Raw genomic sequence first — 6,424 nt, forward strand, 5'->3', positions numbered from 1 at the left:
ATCCCTTCTCGGTGCACTGGCTCGGCAGTTTTATGAGGCTGAGCCCTGGGCAAACTTCCCAACAGGCCCTGGCAAAGGGTCTGAGAGCAGCACACAGAGCCCTGGGACTGCCAGCTCTGCTGCGGCCGCTTGGGCACCAGATGGGAGCCAGCTGGGGTCTGTGTGTCCTGCATCCGACTGCTCCTCCTGCCCCGTGCGATGGGGTCAGCACACGGGGGAATCTCTGCGAGGTACCGAGAGGTGCTGGGGGGTTCAGCTGGAGAACAGGAGCTGAGGGGAGACCTTCTGATCTCTGACCTGCCTGAAAGGAGCTTGGAGCCAGGGGGGTCGGGCTCTGCTCCCCAGGAACAAGCGCCAGGAGCAGAGGAAACGGCCTCAAGTTGCGCCAGGGGAGGTTGAGGTTGGATGTGGGGAACAATTTCTTCCCCAAAGGGCTGTGGGGCATTGGAACAGGCTGCCCAGGACAGTGCTGGAGTCACCATCCCTGGAGGAGTTGGACAGAGATGAGGTTCTCAGGACACGGGGCAGTGCCAGGGCTGGGGGAACTGGTGGACTCAATGCTTTTGAGGGTCTTTTCCAACCAAAATGATTCTGTTCTACAATTCTGTGCTCTTGTTGGCTGCTTTAGCTTTTTCACCCCCTGCTGTAATCAGGTCACACCAAGGTTGGACACGAGGAGCTGTGAAACCTGCATTGCGGTGCCAGAGCTGGACAACTTTTGTGGGTGAGTACAGCGCTTGGGTCGCCAGAGCTGTCACTTCACCCTCCTTCAGCAGCACTAAAGCAGCTTTGGAGGAAGCCAGTACTCAAGAACTCACTGGGAAAGGCCAAGCCAGGAAAAAAAAGAAAAGGCTGATTACAGGAAACTATTATATATATATGCAGGGAGCACTAAGTCTGAAAAGGTTCAGCTGCTTCAATGTCCAAGTTAAACAAGGCGCATGTATTAATGAAAAAACTCCTTTGTGGGCTCCTGCACAAAAGTCTGATGTGTCAAGCCCCTGGTTCTGGCTACTACACCCAGGCGTTAGCTGAAAAATGAGGTTCTGTAGCAGCCCCACGAGGTCACCCCCACAGCTGCAGCGGGGTGAGAGCGGGGACAGAAAATTGGGCTGGTCCCGTTTGTTTGGATGCCTTTCATAGCGGCACGGTGACGTTCTGCCAGCCTCTGGTTATCTGCGTAAACGGGCAAATGCCACAGAAGGCAGGTGTGAGATTTGCTGCTGATGTATGGGCAGGGCTGGGGGTGAACCGTGGCGTCCTATCCATCTTCTGCCCAAAGTAAAACCATTCCCCTTGTCTATCGGCTACTCTTTTATCCCGTCTTGTTTTTAAAGCCCCGTGCAACAGCGCTTCCAGCCTTCTGCAAAGGAGACTATTCCCTTCGCTCATAAATCTACTATCAGGAAGCTGTTTCTGAGATTAAAGCTGAAATGTTTCCCCTCTCTAGTTTCATGCCCCGGCTCCCAATTCCCTCCCTGCCGTAATTGCCAGGTCTCAGTCTCCTCCCAGTTCATGCGGACACATGCTGGGGTCTCCATACCCCACAGCAAGACCCTGAAAGCCACCGTGTCACATCTGCCCCAAGAAGAACTGTGGTGGGGACGCTTGGAAATGGTTTGAGCTCCTCAAGTGCTCGTAAACGGCTGAGCCAGGCTTTGGGCAGGCAATTGTGTAATGGCATTTAGAAAAATATCTGTTGCTGTAGTTCCCTCTTGACTAGTTTAAGAGCTGCTCAGAGCTCTGAGTCTTTGGCCCGTGGATGGAGCAGTTAAAGGTCATTATCTGGGCAAGACCTGCGTGGTTTTGGGACAAACTGTGAGCAGACTGGAGTTCGGGGTCTGTTGTGGAAATTGTACCACCTATGGCAGGAATGATTGATCCTGAAACTGCAATAATAAACCACGGTGGTGAGCCCTTGGATCTGCAAATTCTTTGTGGTGTGTGGGGGCAGGAGTTCTAATGGAGGAGGGAATGGAAGGAAACACCCGGGACATCAGGGCTCATGTGGGACCCCAGGGCTCCTGGCTGTGACGCTCAGCCCTTCGTTAGGCCTTGGAGAGGCCAAAGCTTTGTTAAAGCTTGGAGAAGACCCCAAGTCTTTTCATCAGGCCCTAAAATGAGACAAAGCCGAGGCAGGAGTCGCGGAGAGGCTGATTTCTCAGCAGGGGCCGCTCTGTGTGACAGGAGCACCGGGATGTGGCTTCCCCAGCGCCCCTGGGCATGGGAGCGGGGAGGCCCCAGTTCTAGTCTGGGAGCTTTTCACCTCCCTTGTCACCTTAGGTCACCCTGTCACCTCATCACGCAGCTTGACTAATCCCTCCATCCTCCGTTGTGACTTCAGCGGAGTTGGGGATCTGGACAGGAAAGGTGCTTGCCCTTTATCTGGCCTCTTCTAATGCCCTGTACCGACGGATAAAATCTTTTGTATGCTTTTTATTTTTATTTTTACATGAAAAAGCAACACCGAGGTTTCCTCCTGACATTTAGCTCAGTCAGTAAGTGACAAACCGAATAAACATTCCTGTTTCGCTGGGACAAAGACTCCAAGATCCTGCTGCGACTAAAATGTTTCATCATTTCCGAAGTGAAATGTTTCAGTTAGAAACAAGCAAGAAAAGGAGGAGGACTAAAAATAACGTTTTTCAATGTTTTTCTAATTATTTCCTCCATTTGGGCTGAAGCTATTAGTCGAATTTGGCCCCACTTTGCAAATAGTTTTGTAAGGTTCCAAATTTTTTTTTAGTTTGGTGACTTTTCCCATAATTGATGAATAATAGGTCGATCTCTGCCCTGCTTGCCAGCGCAGGGCATGTTCCCATATTCACCCCTTGGCATTTTCCTTTCAGGTTTGCTGCTGGGACCTGCCCTGGGGCTGCCCCAACCCCTTCCCATGCTGGATGTGTGTTGAAATACACAGGTGTGCGTGTTGGATGTTCTTTGGTGCACGTGTCATGAGACTCTTGCTCATCTGTGTGTCTCTCCTAGAAGTGGATAGAGCCTCAGTGCCAGGTGGTGACGGTGCAGGATCTTTTTCACAAGGCCTATCCTGTGCTGCCCTCGCAGTTGCATCTCATGACACACCTGGGCTGCTCCTCTGTGCCAAGTTCCTCCCAACATGTTTGTTGGATTCCAGGTGAGTGATGTTCTTTTCTCCCCAAAACCTGATTGCTATGAACATGTATGGTCTCTGCTCCCCAGGAACAAGCGCCAGGACCAGAGGAAACGGCCTCAAGTTGCGCCAGGGGAGGTTGAGGTTGGATCTGGGGAACAATTTCTTCCCCAAAGGGCTGTGGGGCATTGGAACAGGCTGCCCAGGGCAGTGCTGGAGTCACCGTCCCTGGAGGGGTTGGACAGACGGACATGAGGTTCTCAGGACATGGGGCAGTGCCGGGGCTGGGTTATGGTTGGACTTGATGATCTTGAGGGGCTTTTCCAACCAAAATGATTCTGTGATCCTGTGTAGCTTCTGCAGCTCAGCTGCAGCTCTGGAAATGAGCTGGGGAGCCTGTAAACTGAGGGACAGCGAAGAAGCTGGGATCCTCGCTGCTGCCTCGGTTTGTCCTCACGCCTGCTCGGCCTGCATGAGTCAGAGGAACAACATCTGTTGATTTTTAGGGTCACAGATGGCTTTGTTTAGCTTTTTAATCATGATAGCATGGCCTGTGAGTGACACATGGCTGCTTTGGGTGGTGGGGACTGAGGCGCAGAAGGCTGAGGCACATTCTCCTGTTGGTTTGAGACCTTGTGTCCACCATGGTTCAGTCTGTGCAGTGGCAGCCTTTCCTAGCGTCTGATTTTTTGCAGACTAGGGTGGATGTATTTTTGTTTCCTTCTCCTGACTAGAAGGTAGGGAGGACTGGTGCAATGTTGTCTAAACTTGGAGCAGCCTATGCTGCAGCTGCTGAGGAGGTTTTGCAAAAATCAGGACCATCCCTGGTTTTCCCCCCATCTCTTGGTATGATGGCGTGTCAGTTTTTCATCCTGCCTTTGTTCTGGAAGACTTACCATACGCCTTAAAGTTAAAATTGGAGGCAGTTGCCCTTGCCTGCCTTGATTGAGAGCTACTCCTGTGTGTGCTGAGGACCTTGCCCAGCTCATGGTGGGGTCCCCTTTGTCATAAGGGATTTGTGGCCACTCTGGGCTGCTCAGAGGTGTCTGGAGGGGCTCATGAGACTGCAGCGACTGCAGAATTCCTGCGCCTGTTGCTTGTGTTCAGCTCAGCTGCAGAGCACGTGCTTGGCCAGTGTCGCTGTAAATTAAAGGCCAGCTCAGCCCTTTTGTGAAAGAGGCAGCTCACTCCATAGTATGGACATGGTCCCGTGCAAACGAGTGGGAAAACGGGCAAAGGAACAAGCAGGATTGTCCCCGGGAAATTTTATTGCTTTTGAGACGGAAAGATGTCAGTCTTCCTTCTCACAGCATAAGGGGGAGAGAGAGTGAACCAGCTTTGGGTTTAGCAGTCCTAATAAATATCACATGTGAGCTTTAGGGTGTTATACAGGACAAACCGTCCCTTCTGGCGTTTTGCTGCGCTCGAACAGCTGCTGGCAGCTCTGCTCGTGCTGCTGGAGGTGCAGGAACAGCAGCACCCAGAGCGGCCATTGGCTTTTTTTCCAAGTAGACCTTGGCAGTCCCTGGGATGTGAAGAGTCCAGAAGAAACCGAATGGGCTTTGGCTGGGGTCTGGGAGCCAGAACGTGAGCGGCGCTACCAGAACTCGCTGTTCTGGTAGGAAGGCGAGGAGATTGCGATGTTTGCAATGAGCCTTGACACTCCTCTTCCTGAGCTGGAAAACTTCCTGCCCATTTGTTTCTCCCTCTCTACCCCCGTATCCCTTCTCAGCAGGGACTAACACACTTGTCTTTCTAGGCTGGCTTAATCCTGACACGAGATTGCATCTGCGGGTGTCGGTATGTGTGCTCCCTCCCCCTGCTAATGACAGTTGAATCCCATGGCTAATTTCAGCAGCGTTTGGCAGAGAGGAAGTGTCTCAAAAGCACTAAATTCCTGCAAATTTCATAGAGGTGGGTGGTTTGGATTAATACCCAAATTTGTGTCCCCTTTAAGGGGGGGGTCTTAGGCGATTGACCAGCTGGCAGAGCGGGAGCTCAGATGTCACATACAGTCCCAAAGCCACCGGCAGCGTGTTCCAGGTCCTTTGCAGTATGGTGGGGAGCAGATAGAGGGTGATGGGGGACCCTACAGGGAAGAGTAGGGGATCCCTGGGGGAGTATGTGTGTTAGGAGGATGTATACGTGAAATCTGGTGTTACTGCAGCGCAGGGACTACAACAGGTACGGGAAGGAGCTGAGTTGTGATGTGTGAGGAGAGATAAAGGATCTATAGGACATCGGTCCATAAGGGCTTTTCTCCCACTCCCAGTACAGCCCCTGCTCAGGAAACCAGGAGAGAACGGGTTCTGTGTTAAAATGTGCAAGCGGCTCTATGGAAGCACTAAAAATATAAACCTTGCTTTAAATAAATCCCCGAAAGCCGACCTAAAGTGAGTCGGGGATAGGTAGCTGGAACCTGGTCATGCTAGTTTTATCATAGAATCATTTTGGCTGAGACCCTCAAGATTGAGTCCAACCATAACCTAACTCTGGCCCTAATCCATGTCCCTAAGAACCTCATCTATGCACCTTTCCACCTACAAGGTGGGATTGCTCACACAAGCACTCGAGCAATGCACATCTGTCCAGCTGTAAAACTGCTGTTCCACAGTGTCCTTCAGTTTTAAGAACAGGTGAGGACTTTTTCCAAAGCTTTCATTTAAGGAATGAGGTGCCCTTTCCTGGTTAAAGGTAGAATCATGGTTCTCTAAGTCCTATTGGAAAGCTCAATCTGTTTCTCCCCACAAAAGCTCTGTGTTTCCCCCTCCTTTCTCCTGCCTGGGAGGTATTCTGCACCAGGCAGCGTTTGCTGAACTTGGCTCCGAAGAATCTGTCTGCCCACAGCTGCTTTTTCTGCTGCATCTCTGCAAATCATCAATATTCATGTGCTCCATCGGCAGAGCCTCTAAAGAGCTCTGGAACTCCAGAGCGGGATCCGGTGCTGGAAAAGTGTTTTGTGCGTGGGGTCAGGGAGCAGCTGGCTGTGTGTTTGCCACGAGAGGGGGGTGTGAGCCTGCGAGAGCCCGGGAGAAGTGGGTGCTGAGGGTGCTGTGGCTCAGGGCAGGGTGCTCTGGAATGGGCGTCACCCCTGCGCTGCACCCGCAGCTTTCTCGAGTGCCTCAGCCTTTCGGGGCCACCCCGGCGTGTGGGCTGCCGTGGGGATGGGCTCCAGAACGCGCCTTTCTCTCGCTCTGCAGGCTTTGTAGCGGCTTCATCCCGTTTTCCCTGTGAAGGACGGGATGATAGTGGGTTAAGATGCGATGAGGCACGATGGGCGGTGATGGGTGGTGAAGCGAGGTGGGGTTTAGC

This window comes from Caloenas nicobarica, chromosome 27 (assembly GCF_036013445.1).
Source record: "Caloenas nicobarica isolate bCalNic1 chromosome 27, bCalNic1.hap1, whole genome shotgun sequence".
NCBI lineage: Eukaryota > Metazoa > Chordata > Aves > Columbiformes > Columbidae > Caloenas > Caloenas nicobarica.